This window comes from Strigops habroptila, chromosome 4 (assembly GCF_004027225.2).
Source record: "Strigops habroptila isolate Jane chromosome 4, bStrHab1.2.pri, whole genome shotgun sequence".
NCBI lineage: Eukaryota > Metazoa > Chordata > Aves > Psittaciformes > Psittacidae > Strigops > Strigops habroptila.
In genome coordinates, this window is record NC_046358.1 from 41,505,398 (window position 1) to 41,530,529 (window position 25,132).

At 41.3% G+C, this 25,132-nt stretch overlaps 1 long non-coding RNA gene across 2 annotated transcripts in view; it reads left to right on the forward strand.

Moving 5' to 3' along the window:
• The first annotated feature begins 628 nt into the window (after positions 1–628).
• Positions 629–25,132, forward strand: part of LOC115606525 — a 55,137-nt gene continuing 30,633 nt past the window's right edge. For both annotated transcript variants that reach the window (XR_004389899.1, XR_004389898.1), the window contains exons 1-3: positions 629–911; positions 1,588–1,736; positions 2,250–2,282. This is a non-coding gene — a long non-coding RNA (uncharacterized LOC115606525). The remainder of the gene's footprint in view (positions 912–1,587; positions 1,737–2,249; positions 2,283–25,132) is intronic.

The following is a 25,132-nucleotide window of genomic DNA, read 5'->3' on the forward strand; positions in this document are numbered from 1 at the left end:
CTCTCATTTTTTTGTTCATTCACTTTTTAGAGGCTATGAGAGGGTAACAGCACTGGAGACTGCAGGAGGTTGGAGATGCATAACTGTTATATAGCCGAAGAATAAGGAAGGAAGAGAAGCCGTTTTCACTTCTGGGCTGATTAAAGCTATGTTAAATTTCATGAAAATTATTATGAGATTTGTTATTTTTACTTGTTTTGGAAAACAGAATGAGATATAAGGACAAGATCTGGAAATAACCATGCATGACATTTACCTCTCTTCCCTGGCTGACAAAATAATAACATCCTTAAATTCCAGTGCATAAAAAAAGGATCTCATATCTTACATAAACATGGCACCTGTATGGCATTATTCATCAAATATAAACACATTTAAGTTACCCAAAAGTTAGCTAAGACACTGCTTTTTCATGTACTATTCACATTGGATTAACTATGAAGAAAAGATTTAACATGGCATGAGAAAATAAAGCCAAGAGCAGTAGATATTAAGTTTGTTAAAATTAAAATGTAGTGATTATTTAATTTTCTTTATCCTTCATAACATTTAATGAGACAATATTTAAAAAATTAATGAGCATCTGTGAAATAGTCTTACAATTTATCAAGACACATAAGCCATTCCCATGAGTTTATAAATTATTTAATTAAAAAAATTAAAAATATAGCAATAAAATTATTTGTGAGTAGTTAGTGCAGTACAATAATAGATTTCTGTTTCTTCTGTGCCAACAGTATCTTGATGACTACACAAGAAAAGGAGGGAATAATTGCATTCCTGTCCAATATGAAATAGAGCCAAACCACTTCTGCTCCATGAGTCACTGATCTCATCAATAGATTTAGGCTGCCCAGAGGGGCACATCCTATCACCATCTCAGGAAACATTATTTGTGAATTAATTGTTAGGTTGGTAAAACTTTCCCTTCTAGTTCTTGCAATAAAAACTAGGAAGGTATTTATCTTAGAAGGAACAGTGACAATACTTGAATAGAACTCTATTTTATAGATGTAATTTATTTTCTAATAAAGTAAACATTACATTTAATGTTTTTCTGTTCAAGATATTTTTCTTTTATTTGATAAAAAGGTCTTCCTTTTGATTGTAAAGCTGCAGACTGAGACTAAAGTGTGAAAGTGAAATGTTTGCACTATTTCTGTATTACTTTGATGGAATTCATTGTAATTCCTTTCTCACTGTTGTTCTTCTGTTTTGCCTTCCTGTGTCTATTTTAAGTGTCTATATATTCAGGAGTTAAAGAATCTGACTCTCACATAAGCAAAATCTTCAAAGGAGAGTGATTCCTGGGCATCTGTTTTCTTCCTCTCCAGAAAAACAGCAAATATGGACATTATCAAAAGACAAATATTTGGACCAAAAAAGCAGGCCTTTTTGGTTTCTACTTATCAGTTTTTACCTTTGTAAAATAGGACAATTGACAAAACTCTTTGATATAGCTCTTTGTGATCTGAAAGTAGAAAGTTTTATTTATTGCTTAACTTTAATAGCAAAATAAATTAATATGGAATATAGTCATATCTAATATTATTCTGCTCTCATAGTTGTCATTGAATTGATTCCTAGATATCATTACCAGGCTTCCAAATATGTCACTGAATGCTAGCTATGGTCCAATAGCTCTAGCAAAAGAAGGACACCATCATACTGGGAGAAATGTTCTGAAACCCTCCTAGTTGCAGCTATCAAGAAGAGAAATATTAAGGTGAAAAAAGGTAGTAGTGGCTAAAACGAAAGTTGCTTTTGGTTTTAAAATGTACCAGAGTTACCTTTTTTGGGTTCCTGTATTATTTCTGAATATGATCATACACCTTAATTCTGTAAAATGTCAACAGGGGTAAGATGTTTGTTCATATCATGTTTCAAATCACCTCATTTAAGTGAGGACAATAATTTGTGTTCCTACCATGATTTTTTTATGCATTTAACAAGACACTATCACTGAATGAAATATTTACAATTTACACAAACAGAATTCAGATATCTTTTCTGGAGACAAGTGGACATGAAAGGACACAATCGGACATGAGTGAGCTTCTTCAGAAGGAGTGAAGATTGCCCTAACCCTTAAATTATGATATTTTCTGATAAGAATAAAGATGTGAGGTTGCAATTCCTCAGACCGAAGCTACAAAACTTTATCTGTCTCTAATTAGAATGTTGTAATTGCTGCCTTGTGACACAAGATCGGAGTGATAGCTGTTATATGTTTGCTTGTGTTTTTTTAGGGCTGAACTCTCCTCAGATTCCTGACATTACAGGTGAGTACTCCCCATCACTTCGGACAGTTAACACAGATTCATGTATATAGATCCATTCCACATCACCAAAGTGCTTAAATTAATGGCCTGATCATCCTAGACTTCCTGGACAGTCAATAGAATAAAATTCCTTCTAAAGTCAGTGTTCTTGATCTGCCTTCTTTCTCTACTAACTGATGATGAAGGCAACTAGGCTCCTAACATAGACTAGATACTTCATTTTAAAAAAAGAATTAAAAGAAAAATGAACACGAGCTTTGACATGAAGTTTGAATCAGGTTTCTAGAAGAGGCAGTTCACGTCTCTGGATTTGAATTGTCCTGTTAATTAGTATTAGTCTGTTCATGTGGATTTTTTTACGCAGTTATTTTTAGCACTGTCAGGTTCAGAGGCATACCAAGGAAATTTGAAGTGTGGTGTGGCAAACTTTTGTCTGCAGAGAATGAAAGGATAACTAAATTGTTAGAAACTATTAGAAACTACTGTTAGAATCTCTAGAGATGTATTAAAAGTGACAGAAGCTTGAAAAAAAAAAGTTTGACTACACCTTACAAATATGTGTGCATCCATGGATTATAGAATCCATAGAATCATGCATAGAATCATAGAGTACCTCAAATTGGAAGGGACCCATAAGGATTATTGAGTCAAACTCCTTCAAGCTGAAACCACTCTCATATCATAAACATGCTAGGGAAGATTGAAAAGGTTTTAAAACATTGTCATTTCAGACACAAATAATCGACTAGACATAGGCGCTTAATCCTAGAATAGGAGAAAATAGAGACCAGTTATTTGGATATTTTATCCTGGAAAGTGTAAGAGAATCACAGAATGGTGTAGGTTGGAAGACACCTTTGGAGGTCATCTTGTCCAATGCACCCAAACAAGACAGGTCACTTACAGCAGGCTGCCCAAGATCATGTCCGTATGACTTTTGAATATCTCACATATTTTGCAAATATTGCTATTTAATTACTTTTTTCTTTGGTTAGGAATGATATAAAGAGCTTTTTGCTCAGACCTTTCTCGTGAGATCCAGTTGAAATTTTTAGATGTGTTAGAACTCATACAAAGATTGAAGTAAGCTTCTAAACAACAATTGGCTTTGGTAAAACAGTACTGTGTGGTTAGATTTTAGTTTGAATACTTTGTATAGATGAATTAAAGGAAGTATTTGAAAACATTTCAGAATACAATTTTTGTTAGTTTTCAGTTCTCTGTGTTGTTATTCCACTTTCCAATTACTACTTTTCTGAGACAGCACTTTTAATTTTTATTAAACTCATAATTTCACATAAATTCAAATCATATCTTACATGTTACAAGGGAGGCAGGCTTGTTCTTCAATGTGCAGTTACTGTTCTCTGGTAGAACAAGTGAGAGGTTCAACAAAAGAAACCAAGACACTCGCAGTGGAGCTTACACAGCGACTAAGTAGTCCAGCAGGTTCATTGCAGGAACCCAGCAAATCCTTACAGAACTGAAGTTCATATCTCCTGCAGTCAGCAACTATATCTTGAAGTCACTGTCATTCCATTCTTGACTTTACTGATAAATAACAGTGCCTATGTTAAATAGAAATTGTTTTCCTGCCTCCATTTCTATGCTGACGAAGGGACGGGAAAATGTACATTCCTACATGTAAATTTGGCAAATTATCAAAAGGTCAAATGGTCAATAATATTATAGTGTTGCTGCTGAATATTTAATAAAAATAAAATATTTACTGTTAGCCTGTTCTAAGGGCAATCTAGCTGAGCATAATTAACATTGAACAATTATCTCCCATTCTTTTTGTATGAGCTGTTTAACTACTGAGTTTCATTTACAAAACCAAACTCTTAATTTACATTTCTATGTTGGGGCATAATTTGATTTACCATTTCTCCTGTTTTCCTCAAAATGTGCTAATGACATGTATAAAATTGATGAATACATATTCAAAAAACCAAAGAACAGATCTGAAGAATCCCTATTTGGCTGCAGAATGCAGGGCATATCTATCTCTGTTAGAAAAATGTCATTTCCCATATGAGCTGTGCTAATGTAGTACTTGTCAGCCTAAGATTCTTTTTGCTGTGCAGTTGGTCAGCCTATTGCATCTGCAAACTTTCTCCATAACCAACAAAAGACCAGCCTATGTCATTGCATTTTCAGAGCTCTCATCATCCAATCAAGCTAAAAATACAAAAAAAAAGCAGTTTTTCTTTCAATATTACAACACCCCCACTTCTGCCCCAGATGGAGATTAAATTAAAGTGTGATTTCAAAAATGGCAAAGAAAATGTGTGACAGACAGAAATGACAAGGCTTTGTCTACAGCTGGTGATACAATAACGTGAAATGCCTTCCCATTGTCCCTAGCAGTATGCGTAAGGTTAGCTATGCAGTATTATATGAATATATTCGTTGAGCTCAATTGGACCATAAACAGAGAAAACTCACATCATCTGCGCATGTGTATTAGTCTTTCAAACTGTGAGACAACTGCGTGTGTGTTTATTTTTTCCCCCTATGATTCTGACATCTGTGAATCTTAGAGACAATATGTAGCAGTATAAAAGTGACTTGGTCATATAGACCGCAATGGTACTACCCCAGGCAAGTGGTTTGACTTTTCAGTTCAAAAGAACATAAAGCTATACTAATAAAGTTCCAGATTTATGGAAGTAAACTCCTGTCCTGGGTTCAGCTGTAGCAGTCATTTTTCTCCTTCTTAGTAGCTGGTGCAGTGCTGTGTTTTTTAACTTTCGGCCTGGGAACAACGCTGATAACACTGATGTTTTTAGTTGTTGCTAAGTAATGTTTATTCCAACCAAGGACTTTCTCAGTCTCATGCTTTGCCAGGGAGGAGGGGAAGCCGGGCGGAAGCAGAGACAGGACACCTGGCCCAAACTAGCCAAAGGGGTATTCCATACCACAGCATGTCATGCCCAGTATATAAACCAGGGGGAGTTACCTGGAAGGCCTGATCACTGCTCGGGTCGGGCTGGGTATCGGTCGGCGGGTGGTGAGCAATTGTATCCCCTCCCCTTGTTATTTCACTAATCGTTATTATCATTGGTGGTAGCAGTAGTGGTTTTGTATTATACCTTAGTTGCGGGACTGCTCTTATCTCAACCCGTGGGAGTTACATTCTTCCCATTCTCCTCCCCATCCCTCCGGGAGCGGGGGGAGGAAGAAGGGAGGGGGGAGTGAGCGAGCGGCTGTGTGGTTCTGAGTTACCGGCTGGGCTCAAACCACGACAGTTCTTTTTGGCGCCCAACGTGGGGCACGAAAGGTTGAGATAACGACAGATCTGACCAGAGTGTGTTTAATCATATTTGTGATAAGCATTCATTGTTACTACTCGTCACAATGGTGATTATTTGGCTCTCAGACTTGTTGCGCTTGATCTCAGAGTTTCAGCATGTTGTACCTTACTTACAGCCACTATTTGCTGTTTTAGTGTTTATCGGCTGGGGGGCCTGGGCTAAGGTTCTTGTTTCACTGTACTTCATGGTAATGACTTGTAATACAATAGACTCATTGATCATGAAACTGGTCTGGTTTGTGCTTCCAGCGTGGCCATCACCACTATACATTGGGAGGTATATAATGAAATATTTTAGCAATTGCATATCTTTTTTTTTCTCCTCGGGGGGTAAACTTACGAAGGAAGCATTCTCTTTCACCCCCCGTTCCCCCACCAGCCTATTTGCAACAGCAGTTGAGAGTTCTGAAGGTTTTAGATGGCCTTTGAGTACCCTTGAAACCTGCCTGCTGATTGTGCTGGGGATCAGCATGTTGGCAAACATACGGAGTGTGTTTTACCCACGGCCATCCCGTCGTAGGAACATCCTATTTCGTTTAATCTCAAAAATTCAGCAGTATCAGGTTCGAATCTGGTCTAGGATTAGACGACGATATAGGAGGACCACCAGGAGATTTTCCCTGAGGCTGGACAGTTATGAGTGGCAGGGTGTGTGGGATAGTATGGGCAAGTACCTAGGCCAGTGGGCCCCTCCAGTGCTTTGGAACTTCACCACTGAACAAGTGCAACATCCGGAAAAACTAGTAAAACACTTAAACGAGGTGTGCTGTCGTCCTGGTTATACCAGAGAGGGACAAATTTTGGCAACGTGCTGGGGCTTGGCCTATGCCTACAGAGCCCTGCTCAACACTATCCAGCACCTTCAAAGGGAAAAAAATGTCTCTGGATCTGATGGCAAAGCAACAGACAATGCAGCTATGCCAACTACAAGCACAGCAGCTACTCAGACCCTGACCACAACAGTCAACACAGCTACTCCAAGTACAGCAGTTACACCAACCCCAGTGACAAGCACAACGGCTACTCAAACCCTGACCACAACAGACAACACAACTACTCCAACTTCAAATACAGCAGTTACACCAACCCCAGTGACAAGCACAACAGCTACTCAAACCCTGACCACAACAGACAACGCAACTACTCCAACTTCAAATACAGCAGTTACACCAACCCCAGTGACAAGCACAGTAGCTACTCAAACCCCGACAGCAACAGACAATATAGCTACTCCAAGCACCGCAGCTACACCAACCCCAGTGACATGCACAGTAGCTATTCAAACCCCGACAGCAACAGACAATGCAGCTGTTGGTGTTACTCAACTCCCAAGCACAACAGCTGCACCAACCCCAGCAATAGACATTGCAACCACTCCAATCCTAGTGGCAGACACTGCAGCCACTCCAACCACAGTGACAAACACTGCAGCTAAACCAAATGTCCAGTTTGTGACAATGTCTGTTGCCCCTGTAAGCAAAAGCAGACGAAAGGCACAAAGAGCAACCCGCGAAGCGAAGAAAGATGAAGACCCAATGCCATTACTACATGCAACAGCATCTGAACAAGAGTTACTACTACGTGGGTCAGAGGAAGAGGAAGAAGAAGAAGAGGTCACTTCTCGACCCCGGACCTCAACCGAACTGCGGAATATGCGAAAAGATTTCACCCGTCTTCCAGGGGAGCACATTGTCACCTGGTTGCTCCGGTGCTGGGACAATGGGGCCGACGGTCACGAACTAGAAGGTAGGGAAGCCAAGCAGCTGGGATCACTTGCTAAGGAAGGAGGAATTGACAAAGCGATTGCAAGAGAGAAGCGAGCCCTCAGTCTTTGGAGGCGGCTCCTGGCAGCTGTGAAGGAAAGGTTTCCCTACAAAGACGATATTACAAATCGCTCAGCCAACTGGACCACGATAGAGAAAGGCATCCAGTCCCTGAGGGAATCAGCCATTATAGAGATGATCTGTCATAGGCCGGATTCCAGGAACACATCCGTAGATCCAGATGAAGTCGAACGTACACGACCCATGTGGCGGAAACTTACACGGAGTGCGCCATCATCATATGCCCACACATTGGCATCAATGACCTGGAATGACGGAATATCACCAACAGTGGATTTCCTGATTCGTCAACTCCGAGAGTTCGAAGACAATCTCACCCCTTCCATCATTTCAGCTGTGGAAAAACTGTCCCAGGAGTTCAAACAATCGAGAGACGATTTATCCGATCTATCCAGCTCCCCACGCGTACCAACCCGTGTCTCGCTATTAACAGAAGGCGCCCTACTGCTCGAGAAAGAAAATATAGGAGGTACACGCCATGGGCCATCCTATGGTTTTACCTGCGGGATCATGGAGAAGACATGAGAAAGTGGGATGGAAAACCTACTTCAGCTCTGGAGCAACGGGTGCGTGAACTGAAGAGGAGAACAATGGTCAAGGATGATCCTCCCAGGAAAGCTGCTGCTCCAGTCTCTGGCGAGCAGTTTCCCAGATGGAGCGGAAGAGCTGATTTTACTCCAGCCCCTGTGATAAGGAATACTAATCCCTTTCTACAAGACAGAAGTGGAGAATTTTGTGATCACTATTAGAGGGGCCCTGCCTCCAGCCAGGTGGAGGAGAGGGATAATCGGGTTTACTGGACTGTGTGGATCAGATGGCCTGGCACATCAGTCCCACAGAAGTATAAGGCTCTAGTAGATACCGGTGCACAGTGTACTCTGATGCCATCAAGGTATCAAGGGGTGAAACCCATTTCTGTTTCTGGAGTGACAGGAGGATCCCAAGCGTTAACTATGCTGGAAGCTGAAATCAGCCTGACTGGGAGGAAGTGGCAAAAGCACCCCATTGTAACTGGTCCAGGGGCTCCATGCATCCTTGGCATAGACTATCTCAGGAGAGGGTATTTCAAAGACCCAAAAGGGTATAGATGGGCTTTTGGTATCGCTGCCTTGGAGACAGAGGAAATTAAGCAGCTGTCCACCTTACCCGGTCTCTCAGAGGATCCTTCTGTTGTGGGGTTGCTGAAGGTCGAAGAACAACAAGTGCCAATTGCGACCACAACAGTGCACCGGCGGCAATATCGCACCAACCGAGACTCCTTGATTCCCATCCATAAGCTGATCCGCAGACTGGAGAGCCAAGGAGTGATCAGCAGGACCCGCTCACCCTTTTATAGCCCCATATGGCCAGTGCAAAAGTCTAATGGAGAGTGGAGATTAACAGTAGACTATCGTGGCCTGAACGAAGTCACACCACCATTGAGTGCTGCCGTACCGGACATGTTAGAACTTCAGTATGAACTGGAGTCAAAGGCAGCCAAGTGGTATGCCACAATTGACATTGCCAATGCATTTTTCTCAATCCCTTTGGCAGCAGAATGCAGGCCACAGTTTGCTTTCACTTGGAGGGGCGTCCAGTACACTTGGAACCGACTGCCCCAGGGGTGGAAACACAGCCCTACCATCTGCCATGGATTGATCCAGACTGCACTGGAACAGGGGCAAGCTCCAGAACACCTGCAATACATTGATGACATCATCGTGTGGGGTGATACAGCGGAAGAAGTTTTTGAGAAAGGGAGGAAAATAATCCAAATCCTGGTGAAGGCAGGTTTTGCCGTAAAACGGAATAAGGTCAAGGGACCTGCACAGGAGATTCAATTTTTGGGAATAAAATGGCAAGATGGATGCCGCCAGATCCCCACAGACGTGATCAACAAGATAACAGCAATGTCTCCACCAACTAACAAGAAAGAAACACAAGCTTTCTTAGGCGTTGTGGGGTTCTGGAGAATGCATATCCCAAATTACAGTCTGATTGTAAGCCCTCTCTACCACGTGACCCAGAAGAAGAATGATTTCAAATGGGGCCCTGAGCAACAACAAGCCTTTGAACAAATTAAACGAGAAATAGTTCATGCAGTAGCCCTTGGACCAGTCCGGGCCGGGCCAGATGTGAAAAATGTGCTCTATACCGCAGCTGGGGAGAATGGTCCTACCTGGAGCCTCTGGCAGAAAGCTCCAGGGGAGACTCGAGTTCGACCCCTCGGCTTTTGGAGTTGGGGATATAAAGGATCCGAGGCCAGCTATACTCCCACTGAAAAAGAGATACTGGCAGCCTATGAAGGGGTTCGAGCTGCCTCAGAAGTGATTGGAACTGAAGCGCAGCTTCTCCTGGCACCCCGGTTGCCTGTGCTGGGCTGGATGTTCAAAGGCAGGGTCTCCTCTACACATCATGCAATGGATGCTACATGGAGTAAGTGGGCCGCACTAATTACACAACGAGCTCGAATAGGAAATCCCAGTCATCCAGGAATTCTAGAAGTCATCATGGACTGGCCAGAGGGCAAAGATTTTGGGATGTCACCAGAAGAGGAGGTGACGCGTGCTGAAGAGGCCCCACCATATAATGAACTGTCAGAGAGTGAAAAGCAATATGCCTTGTTTACTGATGGGTCCTGCCGTATTGTGGGAAAGCATCGGAGATGGAAGGCAGCTGTGTGGAGTCCCCTGCGACAAGTTGCAGAAACTGCTGAGGGAGAGGGTGAATCGGGTCAGTTTGCAGAGGTGAAAGCCATCCAGCTGGCCTTGGACATTGCTGAACGAGAAAAATGGCCAGTGCTTTATCTCTACACTGACTCATGGATGGTGGCAAACGCCCTGTGGGGGTGGTTGCAGCAATGGAAGCAGAGCAACTGGCAACGCAGAAATAAACCCATCTGGGCTGCTGCATTGTGGCAAGATATCGCTGCTCGGGTGCAGAACCTGGTGGTGAAGGTACGCCACGTAGATGCTCATGTAACCAAGAGTCGGGCCACTGAGGAACACCAGAACAACCAGCAAGTGGATAAAGCTGCTAAGATTAAAGTGGCTCAAATGGACTTGGATTGGCAACATAAGGGTGAATTATTTTTAGCCCAGTGGGCCCATGACACCTCAGGCCATCAAGGCAGAGATGCAACATATAGATGGGCTCGTGATCGAGGGGTGGACTTAACGATGGACACTATTGCCCAGGTTATTCACGAATGTGAAACATGTGCTGCAATTAAGCAAGCCAAGCGGTTAAAGCCTCTCTGGTATGGAGGACGATGGCTGAAGTACAAGTATGGGGAGGCCTGGCAGATTGACTATATCACACTCCCACCAACCCGCCAGGGCAAGCGCTATGTGCTTACCATGGTGGAAGCAACCACCGGCTGGCTGGAAACATATGCTGTGTCCCACGCCACTGCCCGGAACACTATCCTGGGCCTTGAGAAACAAGTCTTGTGGCGACACGGCACCCCAGAGAGAATTGAGTCAGACAATGGGACTCATTTCCGGAACAACCTCATAGACACTTGGGCCAAAGAGCATGGCATTGAGTGGGTATATCACATCCCCTACCATGCACCAGCCTCTGGGAAAATCGAACGGTACAATGGGCTGTTAAAAACTACACTGAGAGCAATGGGTGGTGGGACTTTCAAACACTGGGATACACATTTACCAAAAGCCACCTGGTTGGTTAACAGTAGGGGATCTGCCAACAGGGCTGGCCCAGCCCAATCAGAACTTTTACGTACCGTAGAGGGGGATAAAGTTCCTGTGGTGCACATAAAGAATTTGTTGGGGAAGACAGTCTGGGTTATTCCTGCTTCAGGTAAAGGCAAACCCACTCGTGGGGTTGCTTTTGCTCAGGGACCTGGATATACTTGGTGGGTAATGTGGGAAGATGGGGAAGTCCGATGTGTACCTCAAGGGGATTTGATTTTGGGGGAAAACAGCCAATGAACTCAATTGTATGCTGTTGCCTGCTCTATAACACTTTTATAGCCCACCAGCTAGATATCTTCAGGTCACCAGCAATTGACCCTGACTTCCCTCCGATCATCACCTCAACAAAGAATGAATTTTGAGGAAACCAGATGAGCTTAGCAGTGACCAGACGAGTTTGGCGGTATCATCAGCAGGCAACAACCCAACACTACATACCGTCCCTCCTGCCCTGAAAGACTATTACAAGAGATGGAGCCTGACATCATGGACTGGATGAGTTCAGCAATTTTACAGGGATTGGTCCATGGACTAGGGAATGATATCTTTCTCTGTGTGTGGGTGTGGGTGTATATATATATGTGTATATATATGGGACAGGGGTGACGGTGTGCTGAGAGATGTGGGATCTGAGCATGACATGAATGGTATGGAATAAGGGGTGGATACTGTCCTGGGTTCAGCTATAGCAGTCATTTTTCTCCTTCTTAGTAGCTGGTGCAGTGCTGTGTTTTTTAACTTTCGGCCTGGGAACAACGCTGATAACACTGATGTTTTTAGTTGTTGCTAAGTAATGTTTATTCCAACCAAGGACTTTCTCAGTCTCATGCTTTGCCAGGGAGGAGGGGAAGCCGGGCGGAAGCAGAGACAGGACACCTGGCCCAAACTAGCCAAAGGGGTATTCCATACCACAGCACGTCATGCCCAGTATATAAACCGGGGGGAGTTACCCGGAAGGCCTGATCACTGCTCGGGTCGGGCTGGGTATCGGTCGGCGGGTGGTGAGCAATTGTATCCCCTCCCCTTGTTATTTCACTAATCGTTATTATCATTGGTGGTAGCAGTAGTGGTTTTGTATTATACCTTAGTTGCGGGACTGCTCTTATCTCAACCCGTGGGAGTTACATTCTTCCCATTCTCCTCCCCATCCCTCCGGGAGCGGGGGGAGGAAGAAGTGGGGGGGGAGTGAGCGAGCGGCTGTGTGGTTCTGAGTTACCGGCTGGGCTCAAACCACAACAACTCCTTTAGTAAAGTTCTAATCAGATATCAGGGGAAAAAAAATATGACGAAAGAAGTTAGAGATTTGAACAAGAAGCCTGTTGATAGAGATATTAAAAAATCAACTGGACAATGCCCTGAACAACCTGACCCACTTTTGACCTGCTCTGAGTTGGAGGTTGGAGCAGAAGACCTGAGGCCCCTCACAGCCTGAATTATTTATTATGTGAGTCTATGGTTCCATGCAAGTAGAGTACATTAAGCTACTGGTTTGTAGTTATTGAGTACACTAACACTACTTCTACTTAAATAATATCAAACAAGATATCTAAGAAATATTTCTTGGTGTTGCTTTGTCAGATAACTCAGAAAATTTTTCTATTTGTGAGAATAGTTTTCTGCCGTTGTCTTAGTCCTAAAGGTTTTAATAAGTAAACTTAAAGATGCCACCTCTCTGTAAACATGGTGACATGAAAATGCCTAAGAATTATATTAGTTCTTCCTCTGAACCATTGCCTTGCACTTTACCCTCAGGAAAAAAATTAAATCTAGTTTGTCAAAATTTTCTCAGCGAATTGTCAGCTAATTCCCTCCAGTACATTTCCACCTTTCAGTGTTTAACCTCCCATCCATTCAGTGCCACCTGGAGCCCCCCAAACAAATGAAACGGATCAAAAGCCAATTGTTTTTTGCTATTATTCTAGGCATTTATGTATAAATATACATATACGAGAGGATCAGGTTCGAGACCATCTGAAGAACCTGAACGTGCACAAGTCCATGGGACCTGATGAAATCCACCCACGGGTCCTGAAGGAGCTGGCGAATGAAGTTGCTAAACTACTGTCCATCATATTTGAAAAATCCTGGCAGTCAGGTGAAGTTCCCAATGACTGGAAGAAGGGTAATATAACCCCCATTTTCAAGAAGGGGAAGGTGGAAGACCTGGGAAACTACAAACCAGTCAGCCTCACCTCTGTGCCTGGCAAAATCTTGGAACAGTTTCTCCTGGAAAACATGCTAAGGCACATGAAAAACAACGAGGTGGTTGGTGACAGCCAACATGGCTTCACTAAGGGGAAATCCTGCCTGACCAATTTGGTGGCCTTCTATGATGGAGCCACGGAACTGATGGACAGCGGCAGAGCAGTTGACGTCGTCTACCTGGACTTGTGCAAAGCGTTCGACACTGTCCCGCATGACATCCTTGTCTCTAAATTGGAGAGACATCAATTTGATAGATGGACCACTCGGTGGATGAAAAACTGGCTCGATGGCCACACACAAAGAGTTGTGGTAAATGGCTCGCTGTCCAGTTGGAAACCTGTAACGAGTGGTGTCCCTCAGGGATCGGTGTTGGGACCGATCCTGTTCAACATCTTTGTCAGTGACATGGACAGTGGAATTCAGGAGCCCTCAGCAAGTTTGCTGATGATACCAGGCTGTGTGGTTCGATTGATACACTGGAGGGAAGGGATGCCATCCAGAGGGACCTTGACATGCTTGTGAGGTGGGCCGATGCCAACCTTATGAAGTTTAACCAAGCCAAGTGCAAGGTCCTACACCTGAGTCGGGGCAATCCCAGGCACTGCTACAGGTTGGGCAGAGAAGAGATTCAGAGCAGCCCTGCAGAGAAGGACTTGGGGGTGTTGGTTGACGAGAAGCTTAACATGAGCCAGCAGTGTGTGCTTGCAGCCCAGAAAGCCAGCCGTATCCTGGGCTGCATCAAAAGAAGCGTGACCAGCAGGTCGAAGGAGGTGATCCTGCCCCTCTACTCTGCTCTCATGAGACCTCACTTGGAGTATTGTGTACAGTTCTGGTGTCCTCAACATAAAAAGGACATGGAGCTGTTGGAGCAAGTCCAGAGGAAGGCCACGAGGATGATAAGAGGGCTGGAGCACCTCCTATATGAAGACAGGCTGAGAGAGTTGGGGCTGTTCAGCCTGGAGAAGAGAAGGCTGTGTGGAGACCTCATAACAGCCTTCCGGTATCTGAAGGGGGTCTATAAGGATGCTGAGGAGGGACTTTTCCTTAGGGACTGTAGTGGTAGGACAAGGGATAATGGGTTCAAACTTAAACAGGTGAAGTTTAGATTAGATATAAGGAAGAAGTTCTTTACAGTGAGGGTGGTGAAGCACTGGAATGGGTTGCCCAGGGAGGTTGTGGGTGCTCCATCCCTGGCAGTGTTCAAGGCCAGGTTGGACAGAGCCTTGGACCACATGGTTTAGTGCAAGGTGTCCCTGCCCATGTCAGGGGTGTTGGAACTAGATGATCTTAAGGTCCTTTCCAACCCTTACTATTCTATGATTCTATGATTCTATAACTAATTTTTCAAACAACTTTCACATAACCAAACAAAATACTGACCTTAGAATATCACAATAAAGCATACAACGTTACAGTAATCCAACACGTATGCTGACTTGTGTAGACAATTGTGTATGTGCTGTTACTTAAGGATGAGATGAAAGGACTAAAAAAGTCTGGTTTCACTATTTAAGAGTTATTTGTGTTCTATGTAAGTACCTTTTTGATTAATAGAGCTCCAGTATAAAGCAAAGACATGGCTGTTAAAACTCTCTGGATAATTGTTAGGAGGGGAAAAAACACTGGCATGGTGATTGTTACCAGCCATCTTCTCAATGAGATACAGAGGATGAAGGCTGGCAGCCAGAGGACTTCTGCTGTTTGTTTGTGGAAAGCCTCATCTGCATGAGGGATCCAGACATCTACCAAGTCAACACAGTGTAATGCAAGCAAGCTAAGAAGATTCTGTGCTTTGTTGGTGACAATTTCCTAATATAAATCCTAGAAGGGTCAGCCAGCCTAAATGGCTGGCTAACATTAGCCAGCTAAAGCTAACATTAAAAAGGCTAACATTATACCCATACTCCATAAATGCAAAAAGGAAGATCCAGAGATCCAGGGCTTCAATCTCAGGAAAAATTGTATAACGTGTACTTTCACAATTTCCAAACATGCTACAGACAAGAAATGATCATAAAAATATGAATTTACCAGTTAGATCAAACTTGTCCAACCTCATTGCCCTTAATGTTAAAATGACAGGTTTTGAAGAAAAGTAGAAAACAGTCAATATAATGTACCTTGAAAAGTCCTTTTGTAAGGGATTTTGACATAGTCATTTCTACTCCCTCTTACATGAAGGAAGCATGGACTGGATGAGTGCATGATTAAACTATTTAAAAATTATCTGAACCACTTGGCTCAAAAAATATTAATTGATTTGACAATCAGCTGGTGACTACTGACAAACAAAATAACACACAGATGGTACTGATGCCAACATTTTTCCATATCTTCATAAAACAGAATGCATATACAGCAAATTTGCAGGTTTGAAGAGTTCATATTTGCTACTTTTAGGTTGCAGGAGGTGATTTTCCCCCTTTACTGCGGTCTTTTGACACCTTACCTGGAGTACTGCGTTCAGCTCTGGGGCCCCCAACATAAGAAGGATGTGGACCTGTGGGAGTGACTCCAGGGGAGGGTCATGAAGGTGATCAGAGAGCTGGAATACCTCTGCTATGAAGAGAGGCTGAAAGAGCAGGGCTTGTTCATCCTGGAGAAGAGAAGGCTCCAAGGAGATCTTACAGCTGCCTTCCAGTACTTAAAGGGGCCTACAAGAAAGCTGGAGAGGAACTTTTTATAAGGGCATGCAGTGACAGGACAAGATAATGGCCTTAAACTGAAAGAGGCTAGATTTAGATTAGGTATTAGGAAGAAATCCTTTACTGTGAGGGTGGTGAGGCACTGGAACAGGTTGCCCACAGAAGTTGGGGATGCCCCATCCCTGGCAGTGTTCAAGGCCAAATTAGATGGGGTTTTGATCAACCTAGTCTAGTGGAAGGTGTCCCTGCCCGTGGCAGGGAAATTGAAACTAGATGATCTTTAAGGTCCCTTTCAACCCTAACCATACTGTGATTCTGTGATAGGTGCAGCTACAAGTAGTAGAATATTTCTGATGCAATGTGTGTAGTGACATTTATTTCTATCTTCTGTTCATATATATATTTAGTAATTTAAACTACATTTATTAGATAAGTTTTGGTCTATTATGCTCATTATATTGTCCTTGAGAAGAACATCATGATTGACACTCATTACCGCATTTTGAAATATTTAGCCAGATGTTAACTTCAATATTGACACTTGAAAGTGTGAGTAATATATAGAGTTAGCAACAAAACTTGAAACCACAGCAAACAATCAAACCAAATAGATTTTAAAAACTCTCCATCAAATAACTATGAGTCAACCAGAATAGCAAATTCTGTTGTTTTTAAAGGAGGACTAGAAGAACCTAAACAAAAGACACAGGGTCAGAATTTTTTTTAGCTACCTGACAAAAATCTCAGGATTGTGGTAAAAGTTAATGTAGGAAGCAGTTTAGAGGCTCTGAACTCCAGTTTCAGAGAGGCATCTTGCTAGAGTTCATGGAAAATTGCCAAAGTCTGTGCAGGAGACGTTTGAAACATATCCTCATTTGAGATCATCCATCTATGCTGTCTCTGAATTCATGCTTAGCTTTTTCTTATTCTGTACTTAGAAGTATGCCATGGCTCAGAAGGTGAGCTTGTTGGTGTCCAGAACTGAATTTGTCGACTGAAGTCCAGTTTTTCTTATCTTGTCAAATCCAATGAAATTGTTGAATGCAATAAACAATAGATTTGGTTTCATGTAAAATTTTAAAATTTTACCACCTGTAAGAAAAAAAAAGGAAAATAATCCAGCATTTGCAAAAGTCAAAGTGATCTTCTTATAGCTTCAGCACTTTGCTGTCTCCCTGATATTCTTTCAATTTAGAACTGCTTCTGGAGTTTAAAGGAGGAAATGAAAGTAATTTCTTCATTTTACCTTAAAACTAAACCAAAACAAATCAAACTTGTGAATTCACTGAGTGAGCATCCACTAACAGAAATATTTTCCTGCAACCAACATTCAATTCAGCTTAGAACTACCATTATGACAATATAAATATTGAAATGTTAATATCCATTGAAATACAAGTTTTAAGCAAATATTTAAGCACCATCTTCCTATTGTAGAGATTCTGAACATGACTGTTATGTTATTTTAATACATATATGTGCATATATATACATATGTGGCAAAGTTAGTATGATAAAATTAATATCTCTGCTTTGCATATAAAACATTCCTAGAGATACTTCAGTTGGAATTCAATAACACAAGCATATTTCACACCCATTAGTGTTGAATTATAATTGAAACAGTCAAGAGCATGATTCAAACTTAAAATACTACTTACACTAACTGAAAAAACTGTCAATGGATTTGTATATGAATCATTAATTCAAGTCAGAATTTGGAAATTTAGGTTGTAAACAGAAGAACATTTTTAACTCTTAGCTTACTTGTAGAAAAAAGCCAACAAAAATAGATATGAAAATATCATAGATTTTTTTAATGCGACTGACATAGAGCAGTATCATAGAATCATAGAATCATAAAACAGTTAGGGTTAGAAAGGACCTTAAGATCATCTAGTTTCAACCCCCCTGCCGTGGGCAGGAAGACCACACACTACACCATGTCACCCAAGACTCCATCCAGCCTGGCTTTGAACACTGCCAGGGGTGGAGCATTCACAACTTCCTTGGGCAACCTGTTCCAGTGCCTCACCACCCTCACTGTAAAGAACTTCTTCCTTATATCTAATCTAAACTTCACCTGTTTAAATCTAAACCCATTACCCCTTGTACTTCCACTACAGTCCCTAAAGAAAAGTCGCTCCCCAGCATCCTTATAGACCTCCTTCAGATACCGGAAGGCTGCTGTCAGGTCTCCACACAGCCTTCTCTTCTCCAGGCTGAACAGCCCCAACTCTCTCAGCCTGCCTTCATACGGGAGGTGCTCCAGCCCCCTTATCATTGTCGTGGCCTTCCTCTGGACTTGCTCCAACAGCTCCATGTCCTTTTTATGTTGAGGACACCAGAACTGTACACAATACTCCAAGTGAGGTCTCATGAGAGCAGAGTAGAGGGGCAGGACCACCTCCTTCGACCTGCTGGTCACGCTTCTTTTGATGCAGCCCAGGATACGGCTGGCTTTCTGGGCTGCAAGCGCACGCTGTCAGCTCATGTTCAGTTTCTCGTCAACCAACACCCCCAAGTCCTTCTCTGCAGGGCTGCTCTGAATCTCTTCTCCACCCAACCTGTAGCTGTGCCTGGGATTGCCCCAACCCAGGTGCAGGACCTTGCACTTGGCTTGGTTAAACTTCATGAGGTTGGTGTTGGCCCACCTCACAAACGTGTCAAGGTTCCTCTGGATGGCATCCCTTCCCTCCAGTGTATCAACCGAACCACACAGCTTGGTGTCGTTGGCAAACTTGCTGAGGGCTCCTCAATTCCACTGTCCACGTCACTGACAAAGATGTTGAACAGGATCGGTCCCAACACCGACCCCTGAGGGATGCCACTCGTTACTGGTCTCCAACTGGACATTAAGTCGTTGACCACAACTTTTTGCGTGTGGCCATCCACCCAGTTCTTTATCCACTGAATAGTCCATCCATCAAATTTATATCTCTCCAGTTTAGAGACAAGCATGTTATGTGGGACAGCGTTGAACGCTTTACACTAGTCCAGGTAGATGACGTCAACAAATATGCTTTAATTTTATCCCTTATTTTTATCATTCATTTTCGTCAGTATTTTGTATAAAGACCTTTGCAAATAACTCCATAAAAACAGAAGGTTTGTGCCAAGTACTTTAAGAAATGAACACTGAGGGCTTAAATTAGGTCACCCTCATTGTGATTGAGCAATGCTTACTCAGAAAAATAACACAGTAAGCTAAATGACCTTATAACAGCTATAGTAAGAGTTGTTTCTATATGGAAGTGTTTGTTACAAAGAGAGGAAATGTGAGAAGTGAAATGCACGTGGCTAGAAATGAGCAGACAAACAGCATCAATGAAAGCTGGACTCTTCTTGCTTCTTTAAAAAGATACCTGGCACACCTAAAAGAATATGAGTGGAGAGGTAGTACTATCTGAATGCTGTTCTGGCTGCTGCGATTACATGCCTTCTCATGCAAAGAAGTTAGATAAGCATGATGAAGCCTAGTGATGTCCATCAGGAGTAAAACATGCTGTAGAAATGTTTCTATGAAATAGTAAATAATTTTGCTCCTGTGGCTGATTTCAATATGACAATATAGAAGATTACTCAGAGCAATAGTATTTTCAGCTAGAATTTCCCATGCAACAATCAGAGTTGACAAATAAATATCCAGTGCTCCAAATAAACATACCTACATGTTACATAATACTCTTTGTTAGCAATCACTTTACATAGGAGGTTAGTACTGTCTTAATTCAACAAGAAGGCGAGTATTTCCATTCAGATTGCAAAACCTTCTACTAGTTGTATGGTGAGCTAGTGACAGAATTGCAAATTGAAACCCCAAATGTACTCTATTTATTCTGCAACAGATCATGACAGCTTTACAATGAAAAAAGATACTTTCTATAAAGTTATAAAGATCTATAAAAAGCATCGACTACCTTCACATCTTAGAAATCAAATTAAGTTAGAATAGACATCAAAATACCTGCATGTGTGAATTTGCTATCTTCCTAACTCACCTCCTTCTAATTTGATTTTCTTTTGGGAAATCTCATGAGACTAGCCTTCTTTTTTGAGATTTTCAGAAGTACTCAGATATACCAGATCAAAGCTAAAGTACAATGGTACTTGCCTATGTGCTCTTTCTCCTTTTGATTTCATGAGTTGATTTCCAAATATATATAACTATTTCAGGGGGAAAAAAAGCAAACACTGCAGGCTTTTGGAACGACCTTCAGCAATACTACCCGATGTATATTATCCTTACCTTAACCTACACTTTAACAATATAGGGCCATAAAAGAAAGCATAAATGGAATCTTACAGAATTAAAATCCTTGCTCCTAAACTGTTTTAAAGTTAAAATGGTTTAACTCGCTAGTACGTCTAGAGGAGAACTATATATTACTTGCAAAATGATTCAGTCTCATACTTCAGTATTAATAGCGAGTTTCCATTCAGTCAAAGCAGTATCAATGTCTACAAAGAAATCTTACCCTGTTAACAACTCATAATTTCCACCTACTGAATTATTTTTCTGATGCTACATTTCCATTTCTTTATGTTCCTCTTCCATATTTTTCTAGCCTCTCTGCTCTTGACAATGTCTCTGAAGTTCTCTTCCTAGACAGTAGTACCCAACTGTAGTATTTCTCGACCTGCTATCATCAACCTCAGACATCATAAAGCATCTACGCATTTTGGAATCGTATCTCAGTTTGGCATTGCATTCCCTCTAATTTTCCCTTCTTTCTTTTTAGCAGCACTTTAAGTGTACTTTATGCTTGATCTCTTTCATTCTTCAATCTTTCTGCGAGGCTTCCATTCTTTTACCTCTGTCACCTGTAATATTTTATCTCTGAATTATCCTGATACAGAAATTCAACACTTCACTCTGTATTACTGACTCAAGGATTTACCTCTATTTCACACCTATTTCCTTCTATGTATACTAAAAAAAATCTAACACTCTTTGTTGCTATCTGACCAAAAATTCCACATTGTCCTCCTGAAAGTCCTTTACATATTATCATATTACAAATATTTTTTATTTACTTTAGAGCATGGGTTGGGGCAATCCCAGGCACAGCTACAGGTTGGGTGGAGAAGAGATTCAGAGCAGCCCTGCAGAGAAGGACTTGAGGGTGTAAGTTGAAGAGAAACTGAACATGAGCTGACAGCGTGCGCTTGCAGCCCAGAAAGCCAGCCGTATCCTGGGCTGCATCAAAAGAAGCGTGACCAGCAGGTCGAAGGAGGTGGTCCTGCCCCTCTACTCTGCTCTCATGAGACCTCACTTGGAGTATTGTGTACAGTTCTGGTGTCCTCAACATAAAAAGGACATGGAGCTGTTGGAGCAAGTCCAGAGGAAGGCCACGAGGATGATAAGAGGGCTGGAGCACCTCCCGTATGAAGGCAGGCTGAGAGAGTTGGGGCTGTTCAGCCTGGAGAAGAGAAGGCTGTGTGGAGACCTGACAGCAGACTTCCGGTATCTGAAGGAGGTCTATAAGGATGCTGGGGAGGGACTTTTCCTTAGGGACTGTAGTGAAAGGACAAAGGGTAATGGGTTTAGATTTAAACAGGTGAAGTTTAGATTAGATATAAGGAAGAAGTTCTTTACAGTGAGGGTGGTGAAGCACTGGAATGGGTTGCCCAAGGAAGTTGTGAATGCTCCACCCCTGGCAGTGTTCAAGGCCAATCTGGGCAGAGCCTTGGGCGACATGTTTTAGTGCAAGGTGTCCCTGCCCATGTCAGGGGTGTTGGAACTAGACGATCTTAAGGTCCTTTCCAACCCTTACTATTCTATGATTCTATGATTCTGTGTGACCTTTCTTGTCGTGAAGACTGTAAGTTCCAGTGACATCTTTCATGCAGACCTCTTTCTGCAAGAAAACATCCAGCATACAGCTAGTTATTAAGGGTTTTCTTTAGATGAATATGGATCTCAATCTTCACTTGATTCAGACAGATACTACTTTTATTCCTGGATTTTATCCAGGAATCAGTTATTTCAGCTTTATTAAAAATCAACTGTTTTACATTTTTTAACCTAAAAACTCTCCCCCAAACCTTCAAACCCCTTTTCCCCAGCCTGTTCTACCTGAAACAATCAAAATTGCTCTTCTTGTATATAAAAGGTTGTTTCACGTATCATTTCCTAGCCGCTACTTCAGTCATATCTCTTATTTCCTGCACTTGTTTTTCCTTCTCTCGAACACCAGAACAAATTAAGTACCTTTTTTTTTCCCCAAATAAAATTGACCCATGGTGAATCAGTGAAAGAGGCCTTTCTAGGATTTATTTAGACTATACTTCATCAAACTGTGAAGAATATTATTTATCCCTTTCTATGCTAGTGTATTAGTGTTTTCCAGTGTCTATGTTCCCAATGTCTATTTTATTTCCTGTATATCATGAAGAAGTTGAGATACTACTTTTAAAGAATCATTTCACTATGGCTTTATTTGGTAAAATTTTATGCAGTAGTGGGCTGGAGAAGGATCCTGAGGCTTCCTGGGTCTACTTGTTAAAATACTCTCAACAATCTCAAGAAAGGACTGGAAAGAATCTTTTGTATTTAAGAGTCTGCTGCCAGTCTTGGATAACTTAAGTACTGATAAATTATACCTACACACATACCTTAACTTGAAGGTTCATAAGGACATTCTTTGTCTTGCAGATTAACTAGACTGTGCAAAATGTCAAATATTTAAAAGATATATCCTTCTGAGAAGACTATCCTCTATGTCTTCTAAAAATATATATACTCCCAATATTCTTCAGACTATTCAAGTTGAGTACTTTCTTATCAAAATTGAGAACAAATATGAATGTTACAGAAGTATACTGCCTTCTGCATCTTACCACCTATTTTAATAAATGCATAATTTTTAAACACATTAATTTGCTTGTAGTCCTTCATCTATATGAATGAATTTGAAAGAGAAATTCTCCAAAGTGCTTCAATGAGATTTAGATGAACTTTCTGTATGTATCTATTTTATCTAACAGTGGGGGATTTTTTTTTTCTTGTTTTTAATTAAAAAAAGTAAATTGGTTTTCTTGTGGGGTTTTGGTTTTTTGTTTGTTGGTTTTTTTAACCTTCAACATTGTTTTTTCATTACAATGCTTGATATAGTTAAATATCTTCCAGTCCCCTCTTCTGACAGATATTTCCCACTTTGTAAATAATATTATCTTTCATTCAGTTTATTGGCATAAAGGCCAAATCAACTGATTGAGCAAACAAATGTGCACTGTTTGTCTTTCTCTGTGACAAAGAGTTAATATGAAAAATAACCTTTTCTTTTTTTTTTTTTTAACTCAGGAAGACAAATTTTGCCTTCATTTTTCTTCTTTTTTTCTGTTTCAAACATGTTATTTTAAATTGAAACCAGTTGTATCTCACTACAATGACAGGTATCCTGACTTGAGCCATTTGATCCCTGGATGCAAGCAACCTGTACATACTACTTTTTCCTAAAGGCTCTGAGTTATTGCCCCTTCATTGCTCTTAGAACTGTGTGTGCCCTGGCAGCAGTTTCTAATGTGATGTCCACTCACATGAAACATCAGGACATCCTACCTTTGCCAGTTTTGTGCTAGGTGAAGACATTTCACAGACGTACAGTATCTTCTTGCATAAGTTTCTTTACAGCAATTTTGCTCTGAAAGCTGTTTCTCTGGATTACATTATACCAGGCTAAGAGTAAATAACTGATGTAGGGTCTAGTCTCCAGTCTCTTAGTAAGTGCAGCAGGGCTAGATTTTGTTGTGTTTCATCAAAGCCAATTCCTGCTGCACCCATTTTCCTTACTTCACACTTTACTATATAAAACATGTAAGGAACGTGGAGGAACTTTGTGAAACTTTAGTCCTTGAACTTCCCAGCTGTGTGAGCTACAGAAGATATAGATTGTTCCAGGTTTCACATAGCAAAGTCGAAAGTAGTCCCCTGCCATTCCTGCGCTGAACTCTCTGTGGTTTTAAGAATGAACTCACAACTCCAGTTATATCACTGCTGTTAATTAAAATGGACAGTTTTACAACTCATTTTCTTGACAAAGATTTTGAACAAATGCTTGCTTTATTTAGACTTTTTGGGATATATGTTGTATCCAATTTTAGCTCTATGTAGGAGATCTTGTTTGAAAGAAAAATGCTCCTAGTTCTATTTCATTTCATGAATGGTGGAGGAACAGTGTAGTGGTTATTAATTCCTCTATACTTGGAGTATGCTGGTAAAGCTCAGACATGAGACAATATCTTCAGCATGTTTTACTCTTCTGTTGAAAGCTTTTTTATTTTTATGAATAATAAAAAAAAACCATAACCAGCACCACCACCAAGAAAAGAATCCCCAAAGCAAGCCATAAGGAGGCACATTACAAAGATTTCTTTAGAAATGATAGTACCAATTCTTAGTAAATGTTTTCTTCTCTTACACTTCTTTTGCTCTTTCTCTTACAGCATGTCACATACAGACATGTAAGCATACACATATAGAAATATAAACAAGAGGGAGGAGAATGGTCTTGGTTACTTTCAGGAATTGTACAGGTAGAACAGTTGTAGTCTGATGCTCAGAAATATACCAAGAATCAACAAGGTTGCAATGCCTACTACAGAATCCTCTGAATCCTGTTCAGAATCAAATGAGAAAAGGAGGAGTGTGCAAATGAAGTAGTTCCCAAACTTTCCAGGTTTCAGAAGCTCAAATCCATGTTTTAAAGGTCTCAAAAAATTACATGGGCTCTCTTTGAATATTATGCATGGAAATACACAGGAAACATCTGCTAAAATAAATATACCTCTTGACCAGACTTAAACTTTGTTTTAGTGTCAAGGAATTATGGTGCTAACTAGCACTAGTTATACCTCGTGGTGGCAAAGGAAATGACAGTCAGAAGATCAAATTTGAGGAAGATAAAAGATCTAGCTACCCATGAAGAGAAAAATAATCTTAGAAAGGAAATATTATTGACTTGGATATGAGAGACATTTTCAAACACTAGGTATACTTTTATAATTAGATGCAGTGAAAAAGTTAATCTGTAACTAACTTTTCTACAAAACTATGATCTTTCCTCTCAAAAGTAACTAAAAGTTTGTTAAGGCTTTCCTTATATATGTATTTTCAGAAATGTTAGTTTATGACTCTGTA